The sequence below is a fragment of the Rhipicephalus sanguineus genome, chromosome 2 (assembly GCF_013339695.2).
Source record: "Rhipicephalus sanguineus isolate Rsan-2018 chromosome 2, BIME_Rsan_1.4, whole genome shotgun sequence".
NCBI classification, from domain to species: domain Eukaryota; kingdom Metazoa; phylum Arthropoda; class Arachnida; order Ixodida; family Ixodidae; genus Rhipicephalus; species Rhipicephalus sanguineus.
Window position 1 is genome coordinate 200437320 of NC_051177.1, and position 10892 is coordinate 200448211.

Consider the following 10892-nt stretch of genomic DNA (forward strand, 5'->3'; position numbering starts at 1 on the left):
TACAAGATCCAGTTCCTTATCAGCACACAGGCGATTAACTTGGCACTGCTTTCGTCTTGCGGCAAGACCGCGAACGTTAACGGTGGCAACACGCAGTCCTCTAACCAAATCCACTACCATAATGATTTGAAACAGACTAATCGCACGGTTCAACAAACCCCTCGCGCGCAAAAGCAACCCAAAGATTGAAATTCCGCGTACAATAAGCCAACCGTACAGAACTGCGTTTTACACTTGTGAATTGGATGCGTACCTTAGATACGCAGCACAACAGCCTGCTCGTCTTGTTATCCATAGTGCGCGGTTCATCACCCATGCGCCATGAAAGGCCTGGGCTAACGTCTTACTTGAGCTCCAAGCCCGCCGGTTTTCTATCCGGCGGAATGTTCGGCTTCGGTCGGAAGATCGGCCGTCGCGTGATCGCCGCCTTTGGTGGTGGTTCCTCGCTTGTAGGGTCCCCTTTTTGGTATTCACCAGCTGCTTGGTCATAAGTCCGTTTTGTTACATTCCCGCATGAGGAGGCTGCGTCCATTTCATCAGTGTGGGGTCCTTCGCTGACCAGCGCCACGGCGTTCGATGCCTTTTGCGAGTCGCTGTCTTCCTTTGCTTGGCCTTGTCTATCGTCCCCTTTGCTTTCTTTTCCTGGTTCACTGGTCTCTGTCGCTTTCCTCGCGACAGGTTCCTCACGGGGCGTTTGCACAGGGGGCGTGACCTGTGATTTCGCCTTCGGCGTGCCACCAGGACACACTTCTTCGACGTCGGCTTCGTCCATAAGCTGTTCCGCCACTTCCTCCTTTGCTGCAGGGCCTGTCACGTTCGCATACGTCCTAACGCATTGCGACTCGTCGTGTCCATAACGTCGGCAGAGTGCGCAGCGTGGAACGCGACATTCACGGCGTATATGCCCAGTATTCCTGCACCGAAGACAGAGCGCAGCTCTGCCTGGAGCGACAACTGCTCGCCGGCGACGCGTAGCAAGTGCGGCACGTCGTCCACGGTTAGGCCTTTCTTCAGCACAAGGCTGACAAGCCGTGTCGAAGAGCCCTTGTATTGTAGGCCATGAACACGCCACCGCTCCCGCGTAATCTCCTTAACAGTGCCGTAGGGTGCCAAGGCCTCGCACACATCCTCGTCTAGTAGGTTGTGAAGCAACCAATGCACTTTTATGCGTATAGCTTGGTTTCCAGGATCAATGAGCAGGCAGCGGTGCTCCTTCACCTTGACTTCTTTTGCTCGCAACATTTCTTTCACAGCATCGGCACTCTCGAATGTCACCGCCCATACGTGGCTCATCTGATACGCCCCTAGCGCAACCACGTCAGAAAGCAACTTCAAACTCGCCAGGATTCCTTCGGGAGACGCGAAGTAGAGCGGACGTGCGTTCGATGGGCTCCGTCGACTACGGCCGCTCGAGCACCAGTTCGTTTCGTCGGTTTGTTGGACTCTAGCCCCAAGGTCAGGCCTTGACGAACAGGCACCGAGGATATCATCATTTTCGAGGTGGGTCCTCGTTTTTCTCGTCTTATGGGTCTTCGAAGTGTGCGACGCGCCGCATGGTGAGCTCAGCCTAACCCTACCGCCCGGCCTATCGGCGAGCAGCCACCGCCGGCGGCTACGCCCGGAGACCGCGTTAGCCATGATGGAGACCGTGGAAGGTACGGACATCGATCCGGAAGAATTTAACCTGCCGGGACAGTGGTACGTTAGCAAAAAAAAAGGGGAAAGCGGCCCCCCTAGAGAACAACGAGGCACGCCAAATGGAACGCCAGGCGGAACGCGACATCGAGCGGCAGCGCGCCGCTGACAAACGCGCAGGGAGAAAGATAGCGGCGAAGTCGGTTGAAAGGCAAACTGCCCGAATTCCAGACGGTACCGAAAAGATCATCATGAGACCTCGCGGTGGCTTCGTACGTCTGCTGAAATATGGAAGTGCCTATCTGGCTGACGCAATACTCTGCGCGGCGGGCGTCAGCCTAGACGCGGCTGGAGAGGACGTCTTCTCGATGAATTCGAAACAGCATACCATTCTCGTCGCCACCATCAACGCAGAAAGCAAGAGAAAATACGCCGACTTGAAGCTCCTCGTGTTCGAAGGGGAAAAGATCGAAGTGACTACGTACGTCGCTATGCCGGAGGACTGCGGAAAAGGCGTCGTGCATGAAGTCCCTTTGACGTACTCCGACGCCGATATCTTGCAGCGGCTGCGAACCTACGGGAATCCTCCGGTCCTGGGAGTAAGAAGACTTGGAAAAACATCAAGAACAGTTTTGATATTTTTTGAAGACAAAGAGGTGCCACGGTGGGTGCGACTCACACCCATGGCGCAAGGCTGCGTAATTTACCGCAAGAAATACGAAGTTTTCATCGCCTGCGGACGGCTCGGACACCGCGATGACGTCTGCCCGGACCCCGCGAAAGTGAAATGTCGTGGCTGTGGCATGGAGCAACCGCCACAAGGCCATTCATGTGAGCCCAAGTGCCAACTGTGCGGGAAAGGACACTCGCTCGGTGACAGAAAATGCAGAGAACTTTACCGCGTCCCCTACGAGGTGAAGAAAAAGCAGTTGGAACGTAAGAACAACATGCGACAACAGCAGCAACTTCAGAAACAGCAGCCAGCTGGGGAGACCGCTGAGGGGACTCCCCGGGGTCGTTCTAAGGAGAGGCGCGACCACGAAGACTTTTGTGCCACAACGGACTCCTTCCCGAGGCTGGAGGAGACCACGGAGAAGCAGCATGGCCGCTCGAGCTCCCACACGCGGGGCCGCTCTGGATCCCGACCCAGGGAGAGATCGAGCTCCAGAGACCCGGCGCAACCGTGGCCAAGGAAGCGGAGCCAAAGCAAGGACCAAAACAGTGTAAGCTTTGGCAGTGGGGTTTCCCAGGCAAATGATAAGCAGGCCGAGGAGATCGATAAATTACGGAAAGAGGTTGGGGCGCTTAAAGAGGTCATCGAAAAGCTCACTCAGGAGCTTCATAGACCAAAACTGCAGGCGCGCACGGGCTCCCCCTCCCCCCAAAATGTGCAACCCAAATTGGTATCTAAACCCATCCCCCCGGCCCCTGTGGCTGCACATCCTGCGCAACCTGCAGCACCGGAAGAGGAAAAGATGATCGTAGAATCAGCTAGACCACCCCCAATGAAACGCAAAGGGGAAGACGTTGATCCGTTGGTGGCACTAGAGAAACGATTAGAAGCCAAAATCGATGCTAAATTCGATTCTTTCATGGCCCAAATTATGGGAGCAACACAACAGACTCAAAGTCAGATTCACGGCCTTACCGGCGAAGCACAAAAGCACAGGGCAGAATAAGTTGCCATCGGAGAATGGCAATTAAAAGCGGAGGAAAATTTTGACCAGCTCCAACATGGCCAGAGGCGCACCAAGTGAGTCTTTGATCTGGCAGTGGAACTGTCGCGGCTTCCAATGCAAGCGAGCGTTAGTGCAACAACACTTGACGCTATTAGATGAGAAACCGCTAGCTATAGCCCTACAGGAGTCGGGCAAGGCAGCAAAACTTTCGGGATATCAAGCGTTTTCCAGTGACAAAGGAGATAAATCTCGCGTCACAACGTTGATTAAGCGGAACATTGCGGCGATCGAGCACGAAGTCAACTCGAGAGAAATTGAGGCAGTACTCTTAGAAATTCTTACGGGCCGGAAAGATGAACCGAGCGTATTCCTCTTAAACACCGCGGCAGAGAAAGGTGAGTTTCAGGGCCCTGTTTCGCAAAGCGATTGAGGCAGCCGGGACGAACCCCTTGTTAATAGTGGGTGATTTTAATGCAGCGCACCCGGAATGGGGCTACTCTAAACAGGATCCAAAAGGCAGGCAGCTATGGGAGGACGCGCACGAGCTCGGCCTCACCCTACACACGGACCCTAGTAGTCCGTCAAGGGTGGGTAACAGCGTGTGCGCCGACACCTCCCCTGACCTGACCTTCTCCAAGAATGTGACAGATCTGAAATGGACAAATTCGGAGTGCAATTTCGGTAGTGATCATTTCATTTTGGCCTTGATTCTTAAAAAGGGGGTGAAGACGCGTCGTGCGCGTCAACCGAGGATCACGGACTGGGAGTTATTTAGAGATAAGAGAGATCAATCTGCCACAGATAAGATCGAAAACATAGATAAGTGGACAAAGACCCTCGCGCGTCACGTTGAAGAGGCAACTAAGACGCTTGACGGAGACGATGCCCCTGAAATAGCCGATAGCAAACTCCTTCACATGTGGGAGGCGAAACGTTGTATGGAGCGCAAACTAAAGCAACAAAAATGGAACCGTAATCTTAGAAGGAGGATTGCCAGACATAACAAAAATATTGAAAATTATGCGATCAAATTATGCGAACAGAATTGGTGCAGCAGATGCGATGAGATGGAGGGGGGCATGAGCCTTGCCAAAACGTGGGGTCTGCTGAGACACCTGTTAAACCCGACCAACTCGAAAACCCAATCGGGAATTAGACTGTCAAAAGCCAGGCACGCGTTTGAAGGAACAGACGCGGAATTTATGAACAAGCTAACCGCCCTGTACATTGGTGATACTCGCTGTACCGCCCTCCCGGAATATAACGGGGCTCCCAATGAGGAGCTCGACGCACCCTTCACGGAGGCGGAGGTTAGGGCTGAAATATTGGGACTGAAGACGAAATCCGCCCCGGGACCTGACGGGATAACAAACAAAATTTTAAGAAACCTCGACGACGCTTCCATCAGCGCTCTGACAGAGTACATGCAAGAAATTTGGACTAAAGGCGTGCTACCCAGCCAGTGGAAGTCGGCAACTGTAATTCTAATTCCAAAGCCAGGCAAACCGCCGAAAATAGAAAATCTAAGACCTATTTCTCTAACCTCGTGCATAGGGAAACTGATGGAGCGCGTAGTTCAGACCCGACTGACGCACTTCATGGAAGAAAACGACCTGTGGCCGCACGAGATGGTTGGCTTCCGACCGGGCTTGTGCACGCAGGACGTGATGCTCCGACTCAAACACGATATAATCGAATCGCGTTCCAGAGACGCTAAAGTAATTCTTAGCCTGGACTTGACCAAGGCCTTTGATAATGTTACACACGATGCTATCCTCCGCGGTCTTCAAGAAATCGGGATAGGAGCACGAACATACGATTACATTAAGGATTTTTTGTCAGACAGAACTGCCTGCTTAAAGTTCCAAAACATTGAATCGCCACCAATTCACTTAGGGAGCAGGGGTACGCCGCAGGGCTCGGTTCTCTCTCCGTTCCTATTCAATGTGGCGATGCGGGGCCTCCCCGACGCATTGAAAAACATAGAGGGACTAAAATTCAGTATGTACGCGGATGACATCACCCTCTGGACAAACCAGGGGAGCGATGCAAGCATCGAGGAGCGCCTGCAGGTGGCGGCGGACACTGTCGTAAACTATGCTGCCAGTAGGGGTCTTTCATGCTCTCCGCAAAAATCGGAACTATTCGTCTATAACCCAAAGTCACTCCGTTGCAAGCACAGCTCGGAATTTGATATTAAAGTAGAGGGGAAACCCGTCCCAAAAGTGAACCAAATCAGAATCTTAGGACTATTCATTCAAGAGAATGGACATAATGATGGGATAATAAAAAACTGGAGGGATTTGCAACGCAAGCCCTTGGATTATTTAGAAGGGTTGCGCTGAAAGGTCGTGGCCTGAAGGAAAGAAGCTTGCTCAAACTAACCCAAGCATACGTATTAAGCCGTGTGAGCTATGCCACGCCTTTCTTGGGCATCAGGTCTGAGGAGAAGAGGAAACTCGACTCGCTCATTCGACGGTGCATAAAAAGGGCCTTAGGCTTACCAATCAGCACCTCCACAGAGAAGCTTCTCTCTATGGGAGTGCACAATACTTGGGACGAAATAGCGGAGGCTGTTAAAATTTCACAGCTCGATCGCCTAAGCCGAACGACCACAGGCAGAGCTATCCTCGATACGGTAGGCCTTCAAACCGATAGGGGACCACGAGGCAAATCAAACATGCCGAAAGACTGCCGAGAAAATCTAATTATTTCCCCCTCCCTCGAAACATGCATCCCATATTCCATGCAGAGAGGAGGGAAAAGAGAGCGCAAACTCTAATCAAACGCTTTGGACCAATGGACCACAAGTTGGTTGCGTACGTGGACGCGGGAAGTGGCAAGTCGGGCGCGGCGGTCGCCTCGATGGTCGACGGCCAAGGTGCCCCCGTATCGGCCGCCACCATTAGAAGCCGCAACACGGAGACGGCTGAAGAACCTGCAATAGCGCTCGCTTGCGTTGGAACGGAAGCTCATTTTATAATTAGCGATAGCAAAACGGCCATCTGGAATTTTGGAAAAGGTCGGATCTCGTCTGAAGCGGCAAGGGTTCTGTCCGGTAGACGGCTGAACAGAAAAATCAGCCTAATTTGGACCCCAGCACACACGTCCGTTCCTGGCAACGAGGCGGCCCACGAGTTAGCCCAAGCTCTCTACTTCCGGGTGACTGTGGAGCCGCCCGACTGCCAGAACATGGACGAGCGTCTGCAAAGTTACACCGAAATCGTTGAAAATTATCGGCTACTTCGCAGAGTGGTGCCACCACCGTGTAAAAGCCTGAACAATAGGGAGGCAGTCGCATGGCGGCGCCTGCAAGCTGGCAATTTTGTAAACCCGGTCTGGGCATATCATGTTCAGAAAGATGATAGGCCAAACGATAGGTGCAAGCACTGTGGGGCGAGAGGGACCCTCGACCACATAATCTGGGAGTGTGGTAGCTCCCCAGGGGCTAAATCAAATATCAATTGTAGAGAGGCCTGGGAAGCCCTGCTGCGGAGCGAGGAACCCGCTTCACAGCAACAAGCCATCCGCCTGGCGGAAGAAGCCGCGAGGAGTCAAGACCTCTTCGCCTGCTTCTAATCGCGGAGGTGCCGGCCCCCGTTGCCTAGGCCTGTGTGCCGAGGACGGGGAGTAGGGGGCCTCCTTTTCTGGCGGAACAATAAAGTTGTTATCATCATCATCATCAAACTCGCCAGCATGTCCCTGAAGTGTTCCACACGATACGGCCTTGCACTCACGTCGGCATGTAAAAACAAAGTGTTCAAAACAACTCGCCCAGTGGGTAGCTGTGGCAAAAACACCTGATAATCCGTGGAATCGTTGACAGTTGTCCTGGTACCGCGGCCCTGTTGGGCCGCTGAAGCCGCTCCGTTGATAGCGGAGCACATGTCACCCACGTCCGTTCACTACGGTGGCCGGAAGGGGAATCCCACTGAACCACCGACGCGGCGCACTCAGTACGGCTCTCATGGCATTGTTATTGCGCAATACTCCACACACTTTCTAAATAAAAAAAGTCACAGCATATCCACGGAGTGAATGATGATGAGTGGGCGAAGCTGCGGAGGTTCATCGGTAAACCGTGAATCTTCCGTGAATTTTCACAGTACATCATCACCGACGTGAGATCGGGCGCGTTTATACTAAAGGTTTGATGAGAGTTATGACGACTTGCAGCTCACTTTAATTTTACATGTACGCTGTGAATTTTCATTGTTTAGAAAACGATTGCTTTAGAAAACATCTGGCGTCTTTCGTTAAGCAGCTGGCGTCTTTTCGTTTTGCTTTAGAAACATCTGGCGTCTTTTCGTCTTGCTTTCAGAAAACATCTGGCGTCTTTCGTTGGTTTATTTCATCAATCAACGGCGTTTTGAACAAAAATTTTATTGTTTAATCACGCACAGGAGAAATCTCACCAGGCACTACCTTGAAGGTAAACAATGGCTGCTAATGGGAATGAGAGACAGAAGAAGTCGGCTTTTAGTTAACGCGCACGCTGCGAATTTTTTATTGTTCAACAACGCACAGGAGAAATATCCCACCGGCACCACCTTGGAGGTCAAGATCTGGTACTAGCGTTACGACTGGTTACGCACTACGAGGGACGAACGGGTGCCGCTTTAAGGAGCTTCGCCCCTAAAATAAGTGCGTCGGCCGGGGAACGAACCCGGGCCACCCGCGTGGCAGGCGAGTATTCTACCACTGAACCACCGACGCGATGTGCTCCGACCTGCTCTCACGGCATTGTTATTGCGCAATACTCCACACACTTTCATAATAAAAAAAAATATATTCGTCGGCCGGGAATCGAACCCGGGCCACCTGCTCTCACGGCATTGTTATTGCACAATACTCAAGAGAGCGATTCGCTGGGCAAGTTGGTGATCCATAATGTTACTAACAGCGCAAAAAAGGGCGCAAAAAAGCCAGCGCTTGTCTGTGTTTCTTCCTGGTCCTTCGTCCTTTTTTGCGCTGTTAGTAGCACAATACTCCACACATTTTCTAAATAAAAAATAAGTGCGTCGGCCGGGAACTGAACTCGGGCCACCCGCGTGGCAGGCGAGTATTCTACCACTGAACCACCGACGCAATTTTTTTATTTATTGCCTGGCTTGGATATTGTACAGGGCAATCATTGCACACTCACATAATACAATAAAAAAGAACAAGCATTGCTATCAGTCCCATTGGCCTGATGTTGTCCTTATAAAAATATTTAATGGTTGCCAGAGGTTCAAACCTTGACAACCATTCTGGCTCCATCTCCTGTATTTTGCTACACTCAATGAATGCAGACATGCTTTACCTGAAATAAATTACTGCTGGCTTTGCATCCGGGTCGAAGTGGTATCCGACCATTCGCGCGCGCCATATGCAGTGGACAACGGTCAACCGTGGACCGCCAAAAAAGCCTTCGTAAAAGATATCGGTCAAAAACAAAAGTAGCAAAAAAAAGATAAATAACGATATGAAGAAAAATAGTCATAAATTGGCCTCGGCCACCGTCCGCTTCTTAAATGGATGGACATTCACGGAGGTCTACTTATACATCCATATAAATGACGTTGTGAATATTGATGATTCGACTAATTGGAGTATTTGCGCAGACGATACCGATTTGTTGTTTTAAGGAACTGACGAAGATGAACTCATAATTTTGGCGAACGGAATACTAAGAAAATGTATACCTGCAGTTTGCCCCAAGGCAAAGTCTATCCTCTTTTAGAGCTATGTCCACGCCTCACCGAGTCCCTCACACTGAATGACACAGCAGTAGAACTTTTCGCCGCAGCTTAACTTAGGGTGTTATCATTCATTAACTGATGCTATGAAACCACCGCACAGATCACTTACAAAATAAATTTTGCAAAGCTTAAGGTACGTATGTACTGTGCATATGCCAGAGATTACTTTGTTCTTTTGATGCGCTGTACAGGGCAAAACGAAAAAACTAAGTAGACAAGGTGTGCATCAACGAAATAATTAATTTTAGAAAAAGAGGTCTTTTGAAAAGCTGGAACGTTCTTAATTTGATGAACAGTACGAGGAAAGGGCTGCCCTCTGGTAAGACTAGTCGAATGGTATACAACATCTTCACAGAAACGCGTTGCGTCTGCGGATCATCCCAGTTGACGGCCATTGACTTCTATAGTGGCGGTGGTGGTGCTTGTGATGTTGCAGCAGGCAGGGTTAGCCTGGCATACGTAGCCGGCAACTGTTCCACCTGATCGTCTCATGAATTGTAGAGGTGTTTCACCCCGTGTTAACCAGCCAAGTGTTTCACCTGACCATCAAGTATGTGAAAGCACCAAAAGAAAGAAAAACGAATGCGACCATCTCCACTTCGCGAACACTGTAAAAACAGCGAAGCTAATGGCCGCCTTCGTCAAGATCTACTTCGCCCATATTTGTGCTCCTCTCATTGGTTCACCCTCTCCACTGAGACTCGCCCTCGCTCATCTTAACATGGCGCAGCCCTTCCTCTCCTACCGAGTCCCACTTTTGTGACGCCGCAAGATCCCGTGACCAGGCGCGCTACGCCAACGGACAGGGAAGCTTCGACTAAGAACACCTTCGCTGTTAAAAATGCCCCTGAAGGGTCAATATAGTGATATCGCAACAATATTTACTCACTTCACCCTCGAGTCGACGACTGAGTTGTTACGGTCTCCCATTGGGCATGTGCAGCAGACGTGTTGTCCAGGGAAAGCAGCCTGCTGGACAAAGCATTTTATGTATTCTCTGGACCAAATGGAGTAATTCTTGCAGTAAGGGTAAGATCCATTCCAGATTTCTGCGCCTATTTGTTGCATGGCCTTCATATTAAAAAGCTTCATTACTTTGAGCGTGCCTGAAAGAAAATTGAGTGTAGAAATCAAAACAGCAGGCGAGAGATTTAACTTCACATAAATTCGATTTCAAATGAATTGAAACTGTATTTAAAACACCATTTTAAAAAACTGCCATCGTAGGCTTTTTTTTTGTGAATGTATGTTTTGCATGTACATCAACTACACTTCTTCATTCTTTGCGTTCTCGAAAAATACATTCGCCTGGAAGAGTAAGGGCTTACGTTTTTTTACTGGTACTGGAAAAGTTAATACTACGGGATCTTCCATACTTTCAGAGCTAAATATAATTGGTGGCGGGGAAAACATATTTAACTATATACGGGATTTTCTCACGGAGAGGAAGGCAACAATTGCTATTTCACGCGTTGGGTCTGAACCTTTCCGAATGCCAAACAAGGGAACGCCTCAAGGAGCAATTATATCTCCTCTGCTGTTCAACATCGCCATGCGTAGACTCGCACGAGCCTTGCACTGTGTCCCGCAGCTGGGTTATACCCTCTATGCGGATGAAATCACTCTGTCGGCCACGCGGGGGTCTCTGGCCAGCAGGGAGCAGACTCTGCAGGAGGCGGCACTGGCCGTAGAAAACTCAGTTGCGCCCCCGAAAAGTCGGAAGTGATCCGAATACATAGCAAACGCTACAAAAGTAACGGGACAATAGAAATTGAAATCGAAAATCAGAAAATTAAAGAGGTCACCGTCGCTCGTATCTTGGGCTACGGGGTTC

At 50.5% G+C, this 10892-nt stretch overlaps 2 non-coding genes across 2 annotated transcripts; both read right to left on the minus strand.

The window, feature by feature from the left end:
- Window positions 1–7959: 7959 nt before the first annotated feature.
- Trnag-gcc (transfer RNA glycine (anticodon GCC)) lies at window positions 7960–8030 on the minus strand. Its single transcript has one exon. It is a non-coding gene; the product is annotated as a tRNA-Gly (tRNA).
- A 301-nt stretch (window positions 8031–8331) lies between these two features.
- On the minus strand, window positions 8332–8402 carry Trnag-gcc (transfer RNA glycine (anticodon GCC)). Its single transcript has one exon. It is a non-coding gene; the product is annotated as a tRNA-Gly (tRNA).
- Between the last annotated feature and the right edge of the window lie 2490 nt (window positions 8403–10892).